The sequence below is a fragment of the Hemiscyllium ocellatum genome, chromosome 8 (assembly GCF_020745735.1).
Source record: "Hemiscyllium ocellatum isolate sHemOce1 chromosome 8, sHemOce1.pat.X.cur, whole genome shotgun sequence".
NCBI lineage: Eukaryota > Metazoa > Chordata > Chondrichthyes > Orectolobiformes > Hemiscylliidae > Hemiscyllium > Hemiscyllium ocellatum.
In genome coordinates, this window is record NC_083408.1 from 42,640,821 (window position 1) to 42,662,927 (window position 22,107).

Here is a 22,107-nt window from a genome sequence, read left to right on the forward strand (position 1 = left end):
GATGCTGTAAATCAGAAACAAAAAAGAAAAGTTCAGCAGGTCTGGCAGAGGAAAGGTCACTCAACCCGAAATGTTAACCCTGATTTCTCTCCATATATGCTGCCTGACCTGTATAACTTTTCCATGAACTGAGTGAACCTTACATGGGCTGTCTGAAATACCAGTGTAGCTTTCCTTAGATAAGGAGATCAAAACAGTTCACAAGATTCCAGGTGTGCTTATACCAGTGCCTTGACTAGTTTTAGCAAGACTTCCCTATTTTTACACATCATTTTCTTTGAAATAAAGATCGACTATACATTTGCCTTCTCTATTACTTGCTGAACTTGGATGTCACCTTTTTGGGATTCATGCACTACGATCCCCCCCCCCCCCAAATCCTTCCATTCTGCAACTTTCTGCAGTTTTTCCTTCTTTAAATAACATTCATCTCTTCTATTTTTCCTGCCAAAGGACATCACCACACATCTTCTAACATGACGTTCCATCTGCCAAGACTTTGCCCACTTATTTAACATGCCTATGTTCCACTTGTAATCGCCTTGTACCTTCCTCATTTCTTCTCATCTATTTTTGTGTCTCCTGCAAATTTAACCACAGCACATCGACTTCCATCATCCAAGACATTGACATATATTGTTAAGCATTATGGCTCCTGCGCCACTCTACTAGTCACACATTGCACAACTGCATATCATTGGAAACACATCTAATTATTCCTTGAACTCATTAATTGTCCCTTTCAATGGTCTTTCTACATAATTTATTCTGTGAATCAATTGCTTTTCTTGTGAAATGAATTTGCATATGAAGTTGTTCCAACTTAATGATTTGACAAGCATTTCAATCTTTTGTTTTGCAAGCAATCTGATCTCCTGATTTTGAAATTTCTGTATGGGCAATAGGAGTGCAAAGTCTGAGTGATGTCTGAATTTCAGCAGAAGCTTGATGTTTTGTCACCTCTGAAGATTGTGTGGGGTACATATTCATGTGATACACATGAAACACAATAGACTCATAGGTGGTTCATCAAGAAATTCAGGCTGAACGTGGAATGAGAATTTCATTATAACATGAATATGAGTTGGAGATTCTCTAGCATTGTATCAATTAACTAACATCCTGCCACATTTTCCAGGCTCTTGTATAATTTTTCTGGTTGCTTAAAAAGTGATTAATTCCTTTTATTGTAAATAATAATGCCAAATCCTCACGCAAACCCGAGCATCAGAATTTGCAACATAACAGAAATCAAACAATAATCACCAGTGTTTGCTGCATCAGAGACTGCAAGAGCTGTTGTTTTCTAACATGTTTCAGCAATTTGCATAAATAATAGATGTAGGAGAAAGTAGCATCAATGTGAGCTGTTTATGGCCTTGTTATGACATCAGTCTCAATAAATAATCACCAAAAGCAGAATATATTGGGCACTATGTCACTTATTCCAATGCTGTTTCCACAGCCCCATTTGCTGTTCCATTGTCTGTGAATGAATACGCATTTCTTCAAAAATGAGATCTTACTCAAACTTCTGCATTTCAATACAAAGATAAATTACATTTTCGAGATCACTTTCTTGTCACTTGTAAATGTGGTGCAAATTGTGACCATGTTGCTTTCCCATTGGGATCCTCTTCATAATTTACATTTTCCATGCCAAATTGTGAGGGTAAGTGCTGTGCATTTAACACAGTTCCTCTCTATGATGCTACTATCAAACAGAGACTAATCCTTTACACATTCGATTCATTGCTCAGGATGGTGTTTTTTTTGGCACCGAAAACGGAACCACAACTCAACCCTACCTGGTCCCTATGTGTGAGATTGGATGAGTTTATTGCAGAAACATAATTGCTGTTCAGTGACACTGCAATTCTATTGTTGCAGTTGTAGTGTATGGTTATTTAAACTCATGGAAGGTAACAGATAACAGATAACATTGTAACTGTATAAGCTGTTACATAGATAAATGATAGCGTCGTTCTTGATTGATGAAGATGAAACATCAGAATATAGAATTATAAAAAAGTAATCCAATCATTTTGCTGCAAACATTAAAAATAGCAAAACATTTTCCTGAATAAATGGGATTTTTGATACTTTAGCTGGGTAACATATTCAAAGTTGTACTGAGAACCATCAGAGCATTTGCATTGTAATCCACTCATGCATCTGCTTTTAAGACTCATTATCCTGAGTACGTGCAACTACACGTTTCTAACAAAACAAATGCTTTACTACAACAAATTGATTGCAAATATTTTGTGCCTTTATCAAATAAAGTGCAACTGTTCCACTGCCATGAATTATTAACAGGTTTATATTAAGGGAATACATAATAATTGTAGTGTGGTTACAGTACATTAGACTTAATGATAATGACTTGTGAAAGCAAATGTATTATCATAGATTTGAATCTAAATATTCAGTTTGGTACCACTTTAATGCCATACAGTTCACCCACCAGAAAGAACAGCAAGTGTGGTATGCATGTCCTGAATATATAATCAATTAAAGGGTGTTTATTGGGGATTGATTGGACTTATTTTCTTAACTGGGAATTCTGATCTTGCAATAGGACTGTCGCTCATCACAATGAAAACATTTTATTTTTAATTAGTGGAAGAGACCAACAACAGATTATCAGGAATTGTTCCCTTTTAAATCTTGCATGATAGGTTCAAAGTAAATTATTAATGCAATAATGTCATTGAAAAATCAATGAAGAGTATCATATCAAATTGAAGGATAAGCAGTAAATTTTATTTTGCTTGTTTAATATAAATAACATCTTGAATGTATATTACCAAAATAATCACACTGCTGTTTTATTACAATGATGAAACCAGTTCTTTTGAACCGTGCTTCATAGATTGAGTTTAAAAAAATAGGTAACCCAACCACAAGTCTTTTTCGCCTTTTCCAGCAATGTAAATTCATTTTAGAATATTAATATTAGAAGCATAAAGCAGTGTGGATCATTTACTGCAGCCTAATGGGGCGCTTGGCTGGAGTTAAATAGACTTCACGATGTGCTTCAACAGCAAAATAAAAGTGTTCAGAATAAATATGCTGGAAATGCTAACGACTTCGCACGTTTCACTTTCCCTGCGAAGTCACCTCTTGTTCAGCTTCTCAAAGGGATAAATGAATGATATTGCTTCCTGGGAGTTGCACAACCAGTGAATCATGTTTACCGAGCCTGGAACAGTAAGTAAGAAGCAGAACGGGACGGGATTTCTACCAGATCGTGGTGTAAATTCTCAGTGGGCAGCTTCCCATGTGATTCCTGCCATGGAGCAGGATTGGAAAGAGGAGGAGGGGGGGTTGGTGGGAGACATGCGCACAGTCTGTGTGTGCCTGGGAGATGGGAGAGCACGCCTGAGCGCTCTCTCTCTCTACTCACTTACACTCGGGCAGCCTGCTGTATCACTGCCTCTCCCGTTACACGGAAGGTCCCTTGGAGCTGATCTGTGATCCCTCACACACACACAGCCCCCTCGGAGTTCCTGTTTCCGCCAAATACTGCCTGACGCGATCAAACACCAGTGGATCCTCCGTCTAATGTGCATATTCACATACACAGAAAACATCCTTCAACCAAACGGGGAAAGAAAGCGACCTCGAGTAGCCGAGCGGAGCCCGGAGCCTCCCTGACCCGGAGTGGCAGGTCTGTACTGTGTGTGTGTGTGTGTGTGTATATATATGTCGCTGCATTAACTCCGCTCCGCGGGCAGGGATGAACATTGCAAGCCAAGCTGGAGCTGTCTGGAGCCGGCCCTGCTTCTTCTTCTTGCTGCTGCTGCCGCTCCTCCCAGGAAATAGCGGTCGGCAGCTTTAGACATCATCACTATCCACCCCCATCTGCTTTACCGTTAACTCCAGCCCGGGCCCGGGCTTCCTCAGTGTTGGCATAACACTGTGCGGGGAAAGGCAGTGGGATTTAACAGTGCGCTGGGGCTTGGAAGGATTTGCTTTTTGAAGAAGGCCTTTTTCTTTTAGTTTATTTTTGTTTGCTGATTCTCTTTATACGATGAATCAGGTTATTTATCCCAGGCAGATGGGAATAAACATGAGTTCTTTGCCTCGTTTCTGTGATCTGTCAAGTATTCAAAAGTCAATAAGGATTTTGTTTTGAAGGGGGAATTAATTTGGACGAAATGCTTTTTCTGTGTAGTTTTAATTTCTAATGAGCATGTTTACATCTGGGAATGAAACATTTTACTCTACTCTATACGTCAGACAGGAATGACTGTGAAGTTTCCCTGGGTGGGTGGGTATTTAAAGGCGGGTTTACGTTTAAAAATTGGCCACTTTTTTGTGTGTGTGAACTAACGGGGTTAGAGATATTCCACAAGGGCAGTAAGAGGTGGGTTATCCGCTGTATCTCCTCCTCCGTTGTAACTGTGCTGGGTTAGATACAATATCTGAACAGACGCGTGTGGGTTTCCAAGTTCAAAATAACCCCTTCTGACGGGAGAAGCGTAAGAATTCAGGAAGTGCTCAAGAGTTCTGGATTAAACCGAAAGGAACAGCGATGTTTTGGCGGAGACTAATGTTAATTTTCAGTTTGGAATGTATTCAGGTCGTGACCCAGATGAATAACTAAATATGTAATTTAATTCCCCAGATCTTGGGGTGAGAGTGGGCGCTTGTTAATTGGGGAGGGGATCAGGGGAGGAAGGCGACTGTCTCTGTGAAATGAATGGCGCAAAGAGGAGATTGATTTGTCTGCTCTCTTGGGGACAGGCGGAATGGGTGTATGCAAAGCTTGGAGTGAGCTTAGAAGTGCTGGCGAGGGTTGAGTTAAAAGCGGGGAAGAAGCAGTGAAATGAAGGTGGAGTGTGTAAGTAGGTTTTATGGTCATTTCAGTCAAACTCTTGGGATGTGGTACGTCCCACCACCGGGACAGGTAGGACTTGAAGCCGGACCTTCCAGCCTGGGACAGTACCCTATGAATAAGTTTTATGCAATGCCCATCATTTTGTATTACTCAGGAGTACGTACGGTTAAGATGAACACTATGAATGTGCAAGCAATAGCAAAATGAGATATATCCGTTAACTAAAAATCGGTTAGAAATGACCATGAATAAGTTCAGGTGACTGATGTAGGATCCGTTTCTGATTCGCTTTAAGCGCTAAGGTTGCCTTTAGGAGCTCCTTTTATCTCACGTTAACATTCTCACAAAAGCAGTGGAACCTTTGCTTGCCCATGTAAGTTTTGCTGTCAAACTGCGAATTGCTGAAACTGTGCCATAGTCTTGAAAGAATCAGCCTAAGGAGAAGACCTGAGTCTGATTAAATGCTGCGAGTGTAAATAATGTGTATTCCTGGTTTAAACTAGGAAAGTAAATTTGGAGTGATAAGTTATCTTTCAGCAAATGAATTTAATCAGATATTAAGAATGTAATGTTTAAACAGCTCAGAAGCAAGCCATTCAGCCCACAGTGTCAGTGGTGACTCTTTGAAAGCACTATCCGATACTTCATAGTCCTCCACTCTTTTCCCAAAGCCCTGCAATTTTTGTTTTCTTACGATTTTATGCCATTCTTTGTTGTAAGTTCCCATTGTGTCTGCTTCCTCTGCTGTCTTCGGCATTGCAGTGCATATCAGGTGATGGATGATGACAGCAACGCGATGATCAGGGAAGTTGAAGTAAAACCATTAGGGCCCTTCAAAATGGCTTGGATTTGAATGCCCTTTCTTGTGTACTTAGTATTCTCTCAGAATTGCCTATATAACTTTAATCACTGCTTTTTAATATAAAAAAGTGTTGCAAACATGATACTTACACCTGAATGCCACATTGTAAATGTATGAAATGCAACATCAGATTGTTATTCGCTGAACAGAGTAAAGTTTATTTTGATTTCCATTGAGAAAATGTTAGATATTACAAGTCTTTGGACTGATCTTTTGCTGAAACCTGTGCCTTAAATCAATATGATGCTGTTTTCATAAGCAAAGCAGTGCATTAATAAAGCAGAGCTGAAATTAAAATCTGACTAAGTTTTAGGCTGAGAGACTATTTAAAATTAAAGTGCTTTTACATTTAAATAGTGCTTTACAGGTACTTGATGGCTGTAACCAGGGAAACAATGTGTTATCTTTGTATTTAACCTAGTTGGTGCCGAAGAGAGTGATTTCTAACTTAGTTGCCAATGAGAAATTATACTGATGGGCTTGACCAAAATGTAAGCCTCACTATGAGTGGATATTACAGTCTACAGATCACAATTGACGAGTGTGCCAAATAAGTGATAATTTGTTTCAGATTTTACGTTATTCAGTCACTTGCTCTGGACTTATCAGGTGATTGGTCTGGTGGGATAGCAGATATGAGGAAAGCCTGTCTATATTTTTTTGATTTTGGTGGCTTTTAAACTGTGATTAAAAACCTATTCCATTTTTGCAGTGGGTTGCTTTCAGCAGTTCTTGTCTAGGTATTATTACTACCAAGAGTATTTGGTAGCAGACAGTAGATGTTGGGAGATGAAATAGCTACTCCTGGTACCAGTAGGTAGAAGTTCACATTTGGAACAAGGTTTCCATATAATGTCTTTTGTTTTCTATTAGGCAGTATCTGACTAGATACAGAGAAATGTATTGCTTTCATAATTTTGAGCTCTGAAAACAATGTAGCGAGTGAATTAATTGATTGAACAAATATCAGGCAAGTGCCATCATCAGCCCTATGGCTTTTCCATATGCATAGAACTCTTCAAATCAGATAAGTTAAATAAATGATATGCGTACAAGACCAGGTCAGAAGCTGGGCGTTCTGCAGTGAGTAACTCATCTCCTGACTTCCCAAGGTCTGCCTACCATCTACAGAACATAAATCAGGACAGTGATGGTATACCTTCCTCTGAAGGCAGCTCCAATGACACTGAGTCCTGACATCATTTTAAGACAATGCAGCCTGATTGATTAGTCACTCCACCTATCACTTTTGGTTCACTCCCTTCATTACCAGGCAAAAGTAGGCACTGCAGATGCTGGAAATTAGAGTCTAGATTTGAGTGGTGCTGGAAAAGCACAGCAGGTCAGGCAGCATCTGAGGAGCAGGAAAATCGACGTTTCGGGCAAAAGCCCTTCATAACCAGTACATAATGGCAGCAGTGATTTCCCATCTACAGGATGCATTGCAACAAATCGCCCAGTCTCCATTGACAGCACCTTTCAAAGCCCCAACCTCTGCAAGCAAATAGTGTTTGGCAGTAGATGCGCAGGAACAGCGTGACCTGGAAATGCCCCTCTAACCCATATGTGATTTGATTTGAGAAACAGAATTGGGTACGGTTGACTTGGGTTGGGAAGCTGGCTATAAAACTTTTTATGTGATGTTGCCAAGGTGTAGGACATTAAATTATGAAGATAATGAGACCAAAGCTAGATCTTTGTGACAGGGAGGTTGGAAGGAGAAACCAGTGTTGGAGAAATACCTCAGCTTCTGATTGATGTAGTGGAACTGAGTGAGGGCAGTCGCATTAAGTTGACTTTTGGGAGAGAGTCATGAGAGGAGGTTTATCTGGTGTGATGTGAGGATTAATGTTGCAAATTGCTGCATAAAATTCAATGTGCCACAAATGCTGAGCAGGCCTAGATGTTGGTGTTGTCATTGAGTGCAGTGAGACACAGTTTGTCAGATCTGTGAGAGGCAAAACTAGGATGTGATGCAACTGAGCTGTGAAGGGAGAGTTTCAGACTTTACAATGACACTTCTCCAGGTACCTTGTTACCCGAAACTTGCACTGTACTTGGTTGGAGTGACTTGATGGGGCTTTTGTCTTGTGAGGGAAGATTGAGAACTAGCCTGCGACCCTATACAGTCAGAGATGTACAGCATGGAAGCAGACTCTTCGGTCCAAAACATCCATGCCAACCAGATATCCTAAACTAATCTAGTCCCATTTGCCAGCACTTAGCCCATATCCCTCTAAACTCTTTCTATTCATATACCCATCCAGATGCCTTTTAAATGTTTTAATTGTACCTGTTTCCACTACTTCCTCTGGAAGCTTGTTCCATACATGCACCACTGTCTGTGTGAAAAGGTTGCCCTTTAGGTTCCTTTTTAAATTTTTTCCCCTTTCACCCTAAACCTATGCTGTCTAGTTCTAGACACCCCCTCCCCCAACTCAAGGGAAAAGACCTTGCCTATTTACCTTATCCATGCCCCTCACGACTTTGTAAACTTCTAAGGTCACCCCTCAGCCTCCGATGTTCCAGGGCAAACAGCTCCAGCCTGTTCAGCCTCTCCCTGTAGCTCAAACCCTCCTACACTGGCAACATCCTTGTTAATCTTTTCTGAACCCTTTCAAGTTTCACAACATTATTCCGATAGGAGAGAATAAAGGTTTTTACAAAATACATTAAAATCAGAGATTATCTATAACATGCAAACTTTTCTTAATATGCTGTATGTTGCAATGCTGCTATATTCGTGTGTATTCTTGGGCATATTAGTTTTCAAGTCTCAAAGTGGGGTTAGATTGAAAATGATTTGGGAAACATTGTTATAGCTGAAAAGGAATACATGAGATATGATGTCTTTATCATTGAAGGGGCAGTTTTGAGTTTTGTCATAATATCATACAAGAAGCACCATCAGAAGTTTAAAGTGTTATGTTTGCATGACAAAGAGGAGGGAAATGTTTAGATTTTATAAAATGCCACACCTGGGTTGTGCCTCAGAGTCACTTTGCTCTTTAAGATTTTCAAAGTGAACTTGAATGGAATTGAAAGTGACAAATTTTTGTTTTTGGTCATTCATGTTACTTGCTTGTGCCATACGATCACCTGATGAAGGAGCGTCGCTCCGAAAGCTAGTGTGCTTCCAACTAAACCTGCTGGACTATAATCTGGTGTTGCGTGATCTTTACAAGGTGTTGTCTAATTTTGAGAAATGCCATAGGGTTAGGATTAATGTGGTATATGTGTAATCATGGGAGGTGATGTCATAGGGAAGTGATATAATATTACATGGCCTTGCTCTGTCTTTCAGCCTTGCGGTACGATGAAGCCAAAGTGAGATATTTCTTAAAGTTAACATTTTCTGTCCATCTGACATGAAATATTCTCTCTCAGCAGAAGACCAAACATGACATAGTTTGTAAAGTCAGATTGTGACAAGATTAAACTGTCGGAATTAACATTCGTTGTTCATAGCACTGGATACAGATGGCACACCCAACCTGTTTTGGGGTTGCTACTTAAATATTAACAGAGAAATTTAACTTCCTGAAAAAACAAAGACATCTGTTTGAAATGATGATTCAACATTACATTTCAGCCATTCTTGGAATGTTGAGACACTAGTATTTCCAAGAGCGAATGGAACTCTTTTTTTACGGCACCAAACTCCTTTGTGAAATCATTTGGCTTTAAAGTTTGTGGAAAACTTCAAAATCAAAAGCTAAATTGAGGTAACGATCAGTTGGCCAATTCATACCCAGCCTAGAAAGAATACTATGACAGGAAAGATTCATTGTTTAATTTTTGTTGCTTTTTGTTTACATCAGTGGAATATAAAATTGTTGTCTTTTTTGCCAAGTTCCAAACTGGAGAAGAAGTTTGGAGCAGAAGATTCCTAAAATTCTCAGTAGAACTTGCCCGTATTAATTAAAGCCTGCACGTCATAATGCAAGCTAATGGGGAAAAGAGACTGACTTTAAAATCAGACTTCCGTTATCTGGTCTGTCTGACAGAAATTCCCAGATGGCTACATCCAATGTTGGATTGTTGTCAAAAAGCAGCTGAGAGATGTTTCTACAAGTAAATCTAACAGTAGAGAGATACATGTTGGGCCCCTTCAGAATAAAGATTCACATAAGCTGGGTGCTGTATGTTTCTCTTACCCAATAGTGATTTGGTCAGATTTGGTTTTGAATTTAGTGTCCTGTGTGGGACTGCAGACATCTTTTTTTTTAAAACCTTGTGAATACTGTGGATTTGGATTTGGATTGTATGGCTGCCCATGAACCAACCTGCCTGAAACCTGCCCTCTGGGTTAGACGTGCAGATCTTGTGGTGGGAAACTGGCACAGGCAGAATTATCTTCAGTGGGAAAGGCCATGGTCAGTCATCACTATGTGAGGACTTGGTGCCTGATTCAGGGCCCGAAAGTGCTGAGAGGCAAGCCTCTGCCCTTGTTTTGAAACCCCTGCTCTCCTTAATCTCTGCAACCCATTTTTATATGAAACTTGTCATGCGTTAAATATACGAGGAGAAAGTGAGGTCTGCAGATGCTGGAGATCAGAGCTGAAAATGTGTTGCTGAAAAAGCACAGCAGGTCAGGCAGCATCCAAGGGAACAGGAGATTCGACGTTGCCCGAAACGTCGAATCTCCTGTTCCCTGGATGCTGCCTGACCTGCTGCGCTTTTTCAGCAACACATTTTCAGCATGCATTAAATATAGCCAGGATTGTCCTGTGATCCTGCGACTCTGGAAGCTGACTTTCTGACAGCATCCATGGCCTCCCCAGTGGCACTGGTGAGTGCAAGAACTACTGTCCTCTGGTTTTCAGTGAGGTGAGACCTTAGCCCTGAACCCCTCTGCCTCAACAAGATTCCACTCCGATTTTGCCAAGAGAGTTAACTTGCTCAGAATTCTTGATTTGCATACGGCCATGAATGAGCTTGTTGAGGGGAGGGATTTGGATTTTAGTTTCGAGGTGCGATCCTGTGCACTGTCAGAGCCACAGCACAGAGCAGACAGTGGCAATGTAGCAGGAAGCCCTCTACAATAACAGGACCAGAACAAAAAGCAGCAGCACTGAAGAGGAAATGCTGTGAGGATGTCGACATAGTCTTGCCACCAGCAATAAATCAGAGTTGTTATGGCAGCAAGCAATCACCAATGTAAACTGGATTTGACTCAGGATGAATTGAAAGGGCAGCATGGTGGCTCAGTGGTTAGCACTGCTCCCTCAGTGTCAGGGATTCAGGTTTGATTCCAGCCTCAGGTGATTCTCTCTGTGTGGAGTTTGCACATTCTCACCGTGTCTGCGTGGGTTTCCTCTGGATGCTCCGGTTTCCTCCCACCGTCCAAAGATGTGCAGGTCAGGTGAATTGGCCATGCTAAATTGCTCATAGGGTTATGTGCATTAGTCAGAGGGAAATAGGTTTAGATTGGGTTACTCTTCGGAGGGTTGGTGTGGACTTGTTGGGCAGAAGGGCCTGTTTCCACAATGTAGGGAATCTAATCTAACCTAAAAACCAGAAAATTCTGATTAGGTTTTCCAACATTCTTGGAATGTTTAAAATGAAATGAGAGGCTAATACTTCCAAATGCAGACTTTTTTTGTGGCCACTTTTCCTTTCTCTCTATTGGCTAGTGTTTATTTTTCAATTCCAAGGATGGAATCTCGATCTCACATTGACTTCCAACCCTGCACCATGGAAACGTGCGCACTACAATTTTGATGGGTGCAAAGCTTGATTATCCAGGAAGTCACATCCTCTGTAATGGTAACAGATGCAGGAAGTGAGCAGGACCCAGTAAGAAGCATGCCAGATTTTTCAATGGAAAGCCAGCTTTTTAAATGGTAGGATGTAATTGGTACGCAATATGGAAGCCCAATGTGGGAAGAGAAGGACCTCCGGTCTTTGCAGTTGGAAAACTGACCATCAAAATATACCATGTCAGGTAGTGATTGAAAGCAGAAAGCCATCTCAGGCTTGATTTTTGACTCTGGCTCAGGCAATGATGCAAGACCTGGCAGACAATGTAAGCTCTTCCCAAGAACTTTGCTCCATGCACATATTCTCAAATCCTGTTGTGGGCAATTTTTTTGAGTGTATCACTGTCTTCTAGTTAACCACTACAATCCATTTATTTATGAATTTGTGAATTGAACTTTGATCTTCTGTGAAGATGAGGTTCCTTCTGATGACTGTGCTGATTGAACAAAATCCAATTGTTAATTTTTTAATCAGATGGTTTAATTAAACACGACATCAAAAAAAACTTACTTTAAAGCTTTCTGGACAAATTAGTTGTCAAACGCTAATAGTATTAAATTGAACATTCCATTGTGTGAATTTAGATCATTCATGACTGAAATATCTGATTTGTTTCATCAATTTGTATTCAAATAATTGGTTTATAGATCTCAATTAAATTACTGTATATTTATTTGCAATGTGCATATCTATAGTCCCCTTATTTCTAACTTTGGAGTTAATATAAGACGCAAGTTGAGTAAGATGTTGGAAAGTAACAAAATCGCTAGCTTTTCTTAAGTAACAATGTTTTCATTTTCCTGTGTGCGACTTGCAAAACTGTGCAAACCAGAACATGTTAAAATTCGGCAATCTTTTGTTGGCTCTTAGTGTCCTGTGTGTGACAGTACTCGTTGGAGTTGAGAAGAATGAGATGGTCTCATGCACATAGGATTCTTAAGGGATTGCCGGCTAAATGCAGAGAGGATATTTCCACTCATAATCTAGGCCCAGAGGGCATAGCCTTAGAATAAAAGGGTACCAATTTAAGAATAAGATGAGGAGACATTTTTTCTGAGGGTTGAGAGTCTTTGGAATTCCTTACCACAGTAAGCTGTGGAGCAGAGCCCTTGTTTCTTCATGATCTGAGGTAAATAGATCAATAGGGGAATCGAAGGTTGTTGGGAAAATACAGGAAAATGGATGAGGAATGTTGGATCAAATTGTGGTGCAGGTTTGAGGGGTCAAATGACTTACTCCTGCTCTTAGTTCTTCTGGCCCTATTTGTGCTCAATCAGAAAGACCATCCCATGTAAAAACTACCAGTTATTCAGAGGCCATGTGATGCAGAATTTGTTCATATGGTACTGGTACAGAGGTGAAAATGTGTTGCTGGAAAAGCACAGCAGGTCAGGCAGTATCCAAGGAACAGGAGATTCGACGTTTCGGGCATAAGCCCTTCTTCAGGAATGGCTTATGCCCGAAACGTCCAATCTCCTGTTCCTTGGATGCTGCCTGACCTGCTGCGCTTTTCCAGCAACACATTTTCAGCTCTTATCTCCAGCATCTGCAGACCTCACTTTCTATTGGTACAGAGGACCTTCCACTGTGGTCTTTACTAGATAAGTGCAAGCAAAATGTTGAAAACTAGACCAGGAACTCTTCCTTGCGTTGAAGTGACCTAAGCACTTCACTCGGTAACTTGAGGCTTTGTGGATTGTGCTCTAATGTTTTGGACACCCAAGAAACTTTTTCTCAATGCTTCATGATAACATGAACGCAATTGTCATGAGTGGGAGATCTGAAACAGACTCCTTCAAAATCTGTATTTACGGCAAATGAAACTCTGTTACTTCCTATATTAACAAAAATACTGCTGGTGGCAATTCACCTAATCAAAGATCAACTGCCTCTGGTTTGAGTATTAAATACAGCCCAAATGGAAAGCACTTAGATTTGTGACAAAAGTAATAGAAGTTTTTCATACCAAACTGGGCTGGTCTTAATAGATATCTATGATCTGCAGACTATGGTGTCATTACTCACCTTGCACCAGATTTGCAAGACCGACACCAGATCAGATATGTCACTTCAGCCTTCTGCAAACAACAGTAACGAATGTTTGACAACAAAGTCAAGAATAGTCTTGTCATGATCACTCTGGCAACCAGGCCTGGTCAGTGATACCCTCAAGGTCTCACTGGCGAGGTGCCGCATTCCCACAGACACCTGGGAATCACTGGCCCAAGGTCGCTTGAAGTGGAGGAAGAATATCCGAGCAGGCATCGAGCACTTTGAGACTTGCCATCGGGGGGAAAGAAGATGGAAGCCAGGTGAAAACAGTGAAAGGAGTGCAGTGTCACGCCAATGCCCCACTTTCTGCCCCAATGTTGAAGCCTGCAGTAGCCGTATTGGTCAGTATGGCCACGAACGGACTCACTCTGAGAGTGGGAGAGAGTCATCCTTATCTTTTGAGGGCCTGCTGCTGCTGCTGCTGCTGATGATGATGATGATGTATCAACGTCAGATGGGTGTCTAGAGAAATTCCATCAGCAAAGCATTCAGTGGGAGAAATTTTTCTCAAATGTTTGTTGTCTTTTTGAGTCTGATGGACAGACCACTGATTCTGTTTGACTGAAAACTGTGCCTCCTAACCAGGTCCTAGTTTTTTAAAATGACACCAGTGTTCCAGGGAGGATTCACAGCTTGCCTTGAATCATGGCAGCATGAATAATAATGATCAGCAAGGAAGTGTTCCAAATAGTTACAAAGTGTTCATTAACATCACCCCTCGAGTTTGAAAACCTTATCGATGAGGCAGAAAGGAAAGAAAAGGGAACAAAAATTCTCCCTTCAGGAACACACTGCCTTGTCTCCAGAGATCAGTTAGTCAACACTTGGCTTGTTCAGTCATATGTGAACCTGTGACACAAACTCTCATTTTCTGAGGAGATATTATTCTTGAGGAACAGTCAGTGACTGGTATAATAGTAATAAGGGTGTCTTGTCAAAAGGAGAATTGAAAAAAAACAGGCAATGTTTTCTTTTGAAGTAGCTAAAATGTCCCAATTTCTTTCTGTTAAGTGACCGGCTTATAGTTTTGAGGTCAGGTAGCACTAACACTACTCACTCTTTTGAGCAGAAAAAGAAACACTGGGAAGATACTTGGATTGTCTGTTCTTTAACCAATCAGCCCTGTGCTGATGAAGGGCTTATGCCCAAATTGTTGATTTCTCCTGCTCCTCAGATGCTGCCTGATCACCTGTGCTTTTCCTACACCACACTCTCCACTCTGATCTCCAGCATCTGCAGTTTTCACTTTTTTCCCAATGGCCTTTTACACCTAGAAGAACTAGGACCAACAAAATATGGGAACACCACCAACTGAAAGTTCTCCTCCATGCCACTCACTATCCCAAGACCGTGTAAATGGTATGATATCACTGCTCCTTCATTGTTACTGCGTCAAAATTCTTGAACTTTCAAACTGCACTCTGCGTGTCTCTGCACTTCAGAACTACAGTGGTTTAAGAAGGTAGTTCATCACTCCATTCACAAAGCAACTTTGTGCCCAGCCAGCAATGCCCCATCCTGTGAATAAATAAATCACCATTGAGTCAGTTTTTCCATCTACTTTGTTTCTTCTCTGCTGTTATAATGTATCTAAAACCTCTCATGCAACTGTATGAGGAAGTCTCCATGTTGGAAAGCGTTCCCATCCTAATGATGAGCTGACTGTCACCTATGCTATTTGTCATTCAAACGTTTGGAAACATTTAGTACTGGAACAAAAAGCAGCCTCAAGTATAAGCTTCTCCTAACCTAAAATCTACCTCCACTCGGGAGAGGAATTTGTTTTGATTTTTCTCTAAGCCACATGACTGATTCCACTGTATAAACAGGATGCTGACTGCAACTTATCCAAAGGCCAGTTGATGAGATCCGTGTATGTACTGAGCAAAAATAACCACATCCTTTTTGTGAGTTGTGTACTGATTTACTTTCTTGCCAGCCCAATTTGACTTTGTACAGAACAGTGAGCATTAAGGCAATAACATTCATTGCTGTCGAGGCTAAAAACTTGCTTTTGATGGCTGTATTTCCTTTGTGGAAAAGGTTACCGCATGAACACTGGCATTCCACTTCTGAAAGGTTGCTACCACAAACATTTGCATCTATAAAGCACCTTCAAAACTAGTAAATACAAATATATATCTCCAAGTCCTGTGTGGACTTCTGCTAAACAGGATCTGAGCCAACGTGTTACGTGATCTTGGATGGGTTTTTCCCACTCTGGAAGAAAATGTGGATGGGAGGTAGGTGTAGGGGAAGGAAAGCGAGTTGCAAATGCAGAGGGGGAAGAAACTAAAAGGACACTTGTATTAAACATTCAACCCATTGACTTGACTTTGGCGAAAGCATGGCTAAAAATTGTCTCCCAATTTTTTTTTTAAAAGTAGGATTTATACTTCTGCAAGTTGGATATTAGCATGGCTTTCAATTTTCAAGTGCTTTATAGCTTATCAGGCTAAGGACAGTCAGCTCATGCACACTGTGGTAAGACCTCTCAAACCATGTGTTATGGTTCTGTCTGCTGTCAGCAGTTGTAGTAAGTTGTTGAGCACAGTGGGATATTTCACTTGGGAGGCACAGATGAAAGTCAAGTATTCACTTTCTTTTTAGAAGGGTCCGTTCAAATAACAGATTAAGGGTCCTGGTTAACTGCTGAAGGTGGATGACTGAAGTAAATGTGCTTAAAGCAGTCTCTCTTTTTTTAATTAATGACAATGCAAAAGGCAGTGTTTGTGAGCAAGGTTTGTTTTTTGTTTGCTCAATTCAGCTTCGACCTAGAATATTGTAGATAAGGGGAAGTGCCCAGAGTACTTGGGCTTATCCGAACATTGCTGTCTATGGAAGAACAATTTGTTACGAGTTGCTGCAGTGCTTCTTAAGCTGTATTATGTTGTGACTTTAATACTTCAAAATGAGTGTGACCTCAGTGGTCTGCTAAGAAGCACCCTGTGTTGTAATGCAGAGCGCATATTTTTATAGTTTTTATGTTATGGATCAACATTAATACTTAACATAAATTTGAAAATCTGCATTTTAAAATAGTGAGTAAAAATGTTTCTTTTTAAAGAACTCTCAGTTTTTGACCATGTTATCTGTTGGTGACATGATTCAGAGAAGCATCCGCTGCACAGTCACCAGCCCCTCTTCCCTTCTCCCACTCTGTTTCTCTCTCACACAGTAACCAGCCACTTCTTTCTCTCTCTCTCTCTCTCTCTCGCGCGCGCGCACACACACACACACACACACACACACACACACTGTAACCAGCCCCCCTCTCCTTCTCCTATTCTCTCATGCGCAGTAATCAGCCCCTCACCTAACACAAATCAGATTCTCCTCCATATGCTCTGCCACAATAAAAAGGAGTTACCTGGCAGGGAGCCTGTCAAAGCAAACAAGAGCAGTTTCATAGCGAAGTTTGAAGCTTTCTCAACTCAGACTCTTAGCCTCCTGACAACTTGCTGCTCGACCTAATGGTTTCTGCTGCACACACACTGCCTCTGCCTGCCCAAACTCAATGCAAAAGCATCTCGATCGCACTTGCACCAACTGCCAGAAGTATTTTTTTGGGATTAAAGAGTGCATTGGACTCTGGCTGTCCTGCTATAGTGTCCCTCTTTCTACCCTCCCATGCCATTGTTGCAAGTTAAGTGCAAGATGGTCAGTGGTGATCTGTACATTGGTGGCACTGGATTCTATGATTGCTCAGCATTTCTGTAGCATAAATATTACTTGGCACGAATCAGTCCTATGGGATTTAGCACACAGCTATAAGTTTGTGATATCTACAGATTTCCTTGGAAATGTAAGAAGAGTATTGCACGAGAATTAGCCAATAGGATCCGTTAAATATGCCACGATTGCAGTTTAGATTAGATTAGATTACTTAGTGTGGAAACAGGCACTTCAGCCCAACAAGTCCACACTGACCCGTTGAAGCGCAACCAACCCAGACTCATTCCCCTCATTTACCCCTTCACCTAAAAGTACGGGAATATACCTAACCTGCACGCTTTTGGACTGTGGGAGGAAACCCACGCAGACACAGGGAGAATGTGCAAACCCCACACAGACAGTCGCCTGAGGTGGGAATTGAACCTGAGTCTCTGGCACTGTGAGGCAGCAATGCTAACCACTGTGCCACCGTGCCGTGAAGTTTATATGTAGTTAAGCACGCGTGCTGAAGTTGTATCCTTTTCGTTTCCTTCTGGAAGAAAAACGGCAGTTTCTAAATGCAGCTAAAATCCAAGCTGCAGTTCCTACGCCTGAGGTGCTTAATCCTGTCTTTCAAACCATTGTACAACTTAAATCGCTTTGAAAATGTGTCTCCATGTTAAGTATTTCCAATATGAAAGGAAGAAAGCATGTGGAAGAATATTTGCAAGTGCAGATATGGAGAGAAGAGTGTTGGGCAAGGTGGTAATGTCATTAAAGTGCTTCCAGATAAACCTGTTGGACTATAACTGGTGTTGTGTCTTTTTTTAAAACTTTGTACACCCCAGTCCAATGCCGGCGCCTCCACATCATTAAAGGGGGAATTTGAGTGCAAGACACAGCTTTGACACCCTGTCTCTCTTTCAGGCCGTACTTAAGTTAGATACAGCTGAGGACTACCTGTATATCTGAGACAGCTTTGTCAAGGACGAAATTCAGAATATCAACAAGATTTGGTTGATGAAAAACCTTTGTGATGGTTTGAAATTTGGCACTCTTGCAATTGTCTTGATTGCAATGCAAAAAGGTTTTACAACATGTTGCTCATTTTATCAAAGCGACAATGGACAAGTATGCCCCTTTGCTGTTTTTCTCTTAGTAGACTAACAGTTGAGTCAACACTTAGAATTTAAAATATTTCAGCAGTAGCTTCTCACCTGCGCGCACGTCCATGTTTCAAATGATGGTTACTCTTGGAGTTCCATGTGACATTTGTATTTTGCTTTTGGAAAAAAAAACAAGTACTTTCTGTTGTCACAGTGCTATCACTTTATAAGGTTATTTTGTCCTTTTTCTTTTTGAAGAGAGATTATAAGGCGGAGGTGCTGAACTAGCTACTGAAGATGACTTAAGTGAACAACTTGTGAGGCATTGGGATTTTTTTAAAAAGTTGGAACAATGAAAGCAACCTGAATGGGTCTGTCCAGCTCTCTCAGGTCCAGGTTTCTGGGTTTTTATTTTCAGTTGGCTAAGAAGCCTTTGGGGTCTCAAGAGTTGGAAGCTTCACTGAATGATTCCTAGCTGCTATTCTGTTTGAGCCATCTCTTAATATCTTTTCTTCCTGGATTGGAGAATTTCATGTAAGAATCTATGTTTGAACTTGCGTTTTTGCCAAGGGCTGTGCTTGTGGGATGTTACTATATTGCAACAGTTAATTGGTAATAGGGATGTATCCATTATATGGTTAAGTTTATGAATAGTTAAGTTATTCTAAATTCCTCTTTCTCTTGTTTGTATGAAAATGATAGTGTTTAAATAAATTGTGTTTGGCTTAATGTCAAGGAGTTTGACCATTCACATCGCATCTGGAACATGGCACTTTACATTTGCCTTTCAAGTAAGAAGTAGTTAGGTCTAGGCTATCTTCTTAAAATATTTTGAAGGGTTCCTAACACTATCCTCAAATAGTTTTGCATCTAACATTTAATGGTAGTTCTAGGCTCCTGCACTCATTCACTGAAAACAGCCTGGAGTGAGGTGAATACCACCAAGCACTGATCTTCACAACACTCTCATCAAAGACTTGGTGTTTGATTTGTTGAGAAAGTGATTATGAGCTAGCTGGACTTGCCTTCTGCTGCCAATGCTTGAAAGTAATCAGTTGCAAGTGGAAAAAGGACATATTTTAAAAAAAATCCGCTTTTAATAATCCTTTTCTCTCCCCAAAAGGTGAGTGATTTGTAATAAATCAATTTTTCAAGGTTACCTTACATCACTTGTAAGATTGGACGAGAATCTGACAATATGTTTGATCAGTTAACTTTATTTTAACTATTAGCAATTTCATAACGATCTGAATGTAAGAGCTATTGAATTGCAGTTTTCTTTCTGTGATTATTTACTTTGTTCTTTTTCTGTGGTGTAGAGTAGTTAGTGGCATTGAAGAGGCTATTTCACAAATCTTGTCGGTTCTTAACAGATTTTAGTGTGATAAAGCATTTATGTCATCAACATTTTGGGGAGAACCGTTCCAAACTTATTGTTTTGAAGTGTCTGTTTAGACACAAGACTAAGTATGGAACCATTTGTAGGTCTGTCATTCTTTTCGCATATTCATAACATTGTGTCTCATCTTTGTCCTTGATTGAAGAAATTGCTAACTACTTCCAAGTGAATGTGAATCTCTAAAGGCTAGTATATTTGCTATATTACTGTTCTGCAATATTTTGACTTAATTCCTACCTTAACTTATCTTCCCCTCAAGCATTTAGTTTGAGGTATTACAGTGCTCTCCTGAAAGGCTTTTGTGTTGTCAACCTTAAGTTTCAGCTTATTTCTGAACTTTCCTGCTCATAGAGTCATAGAGATGTACAGCATGGAAACAGACCCTTCGGTCCAACCTGTCCATGCCGACCAGATATCCCAACCCAATCTGTTGTAATCTGTACCTAGTCACACTTTTCCTCACTCTTGTCTGTCCTTGCCATCACTGGTTCCTGATCTTTCAATGCTTTAAATGTAAAGTTTTCATCTTTAAGGCTGTTCACTGTTTATGGTTTCACCACATTTTATCTTGATATTGTTCCTGACTGCAAACCTACTGCCTTGTGCATCCAAACCCTCCAGCTTGCTATGGTTTCCTGCATATATTCCTTGCCTTTGTCCAATGTATTGGTAGCTCTGTCTTAAATCTATCAGAACTCATGTTTTGGAATGTCTCCCTAATTGCCTCAACTTTCCTCTCTTTAAGAGCCTCCCTAAAACCTACCTTCCTGTCCAAGGCCTTTTTGTCCTATTAGTCCTGAGCTTAATTTCAAATTTTTTTAGAAAGAGCTTGCATTAATTGGAACTAATGTGAAACTTGACTAGTTTTAGAAGAAGCCTTCCGGAAATGTTTCACATGACTACTTGAACAAAAATAGAATTAAGCAGAATGGGCAGATATTGTCTGCATGAACAAAACAATAGAGTATAAAGGCGATATTATGGCACATAGGTTAGTGTTAATTGTGATAGTTCTCTTTTCCCTGGATTACCTGGTTGATAATTCTCAAGTATCTTCCCTGCACTGTGAATATAATTCCATGGAAACAAACACGGGGGGATATTTAACAATTGGAATTTTCTTTTACTGAGAGTAAACAATATCTTGAAAGACATGTTTTAGCCTGTAATCATTAGGACAGAGGAGAAAGTGAGGACTGCAGGTGCTGGAGATCAGAGCTGAAAATGTGTTGCTGGAAAAGCGCAGCAGGTCAGGCAGCAAAGGAGCAGGAGAATCGACGTTTCGGGCATGAGCCCTTCTTCAGGACAGATGCAAGAATGCCAAATTTAAAATGGACTAACAATTTATACTGCATTGGACATGGTGCTGATCAGTTGACAAGTTAACTCTGACCAGATGATGAATGCATTCGGGAACCGTTGTCCACCAAGTCTTTGTTTAATTTTAATTTAAAAAGTCATGGTCTTCCTGTTTTGTTTTTTTCTGCAGAGAATATGTCCCTGTGAAAGAATTTATGTAGCTTTTTAGGAAACATAAGTGAGTCACATTGTGAGCTTGAGTGATTATCTTAAATTGGCTGAGAGTATAGTTCTTGACACATTTGGGATTGGACACCACTTGATGAACAATCTTGAAATCACATTTCATGTTATACGGTATGTTGTGAGTTTCACAAGCACACTGGTTGAGTGAAGTCATCCCACAGTCATCCAGTCAGAAAGCCTCAACAGTGTGTTGCTGTTACTGAGTACTGTTCAAATTTTGTACCATCAGTTGATTAATTGGCATTGTGTTTCTATCTTTGTTAATGTTTTCACAAATATTTTGATGTGGGTATAAACCAGAAATTAACAGTTTTCCATTAGTAGTGGCTGAAAAGGTAAAGATGGTAAACCTGACAATAAGCTTCCCTTTGCATCCATTGACTTGGGTGATTGGGTACATAATGTTATAATGAGTAAAACCATTCTTTGTTCAAAATAGCAACAGGTACATCATTCAACCCCCTGGGCCTGTTCCACCATTCAATGAGATCAGTGACCTCACCCCATGAACCTATTTTTGGCCTATATTCCTTAATAACGTTTGAGTTACAAAAAAGATCAATCTCAGATTTAAAATTAACAACTGATCTGGCATCTATGGCTGTTTTTGGGAACTCCCAACCCTTAGAAATAGTTTATTTAGAAACCCTGTATTTTCCTGTTAATATCTTGCAAATTTCAAGAAAAATAAGATAATAAAACAACTTCTATTCCACTCCCAATAAAAGGCCCAACCCCTTTATGAGATGATTTGTAGCTCCGGTTGAGGTTCTGGATGTAGGTTTGCTCACTGAGCTGGAAAGTTCATTTCTAGACGTTTCGTCACCCGATTAAGTAACATCTTCAGTGGGCCTCCAGATGAAGCACTGCTGGTGTTTCT

General features: G+C 40.4%; 1 protein-coding gene across 5 annotated transcripts in view; it reads left to right on the forward strand.

Moving 5' to 3' along the window:
• Positions 1-3,370: 3,370 nt before the first annotated feature.
• Positions 3,371-22,107, forward strand: part of LOC132818134 (alpha-(1,6)-fucosyltransferase) — a 752,369-nt gene continuing 733,632 nt past the window's right edge. For all 5 annotated transcript variants that reach the window (XM_060828858.1, XM_060828856.1, XM_060828873.1 and 2 more), the window contains exon 1: positions 3,371-3,673. The gene's annotated coding sequence lies outside the window, so the exon portion shown is untranslated. The remainder of the gene's footprint in view (positions 3,674-22,107) is intronic.